Genomic DNA, 564 nt, shown 5'->3' on the forward strand with positions numbered 1-564 from the left:
AACCAAAAGCTCTAAACAATAACAGAATCAAAAGAAGTTTCACAGCACATTCTGTCTATATCCAGAAAAAACAAATTCTCAAAAGTTTGTGGATCACAGAACTCAAAAGCCCATAACCATAACAGTGTCATAAAAACTGCTGAGCTTATTTTGTCTATATATCTGTATACTGTAGAACATTCTCAAAAGCTTTCAGATTACAGTTACAGAACTCAAAGCCCTAAACTATAACAGTGGCAAAACAAACTTCTCAGCACATTCTGTTTATACGCAAAACAAAACAAAAATTCTCAAAAGTTTTTGGATCACAGAAACTACCCAAACCCTAAACCACAACAATTTCATTATAATAGTGTGCTCACTTTTTCTGACTATATATAGACAATTTTCAAAAACTTTTTGATTACAGAAATCAAAATCCCTGAACCATAGCTATGTCATAAAAATTGCTGAGCACATTCTCAGAATCATTCTGTGTATATTTCGTCGCTTTTAAGGACAAGCGGGCTAACCCAGATTTCGGGGGTTTCCAGAAATCTTGACCTACACCAAAAGTGGACATTG

This window comes from Aplysia californica, unplaced genomic scaffold (genome assembly GCF_000002075.1).
Source record: "Aplysia californica isolate F4 #8 unplaced genomic scaffold, AplCal3.0 scaffold00109, whole genome shotgun sequence".
Lineage (NCBI taxonomy): Eukaryota > Metazoa > Mollusca > Gastropoda > Aplysiida > Aplysiidae > Aplysia > Aplysia californica.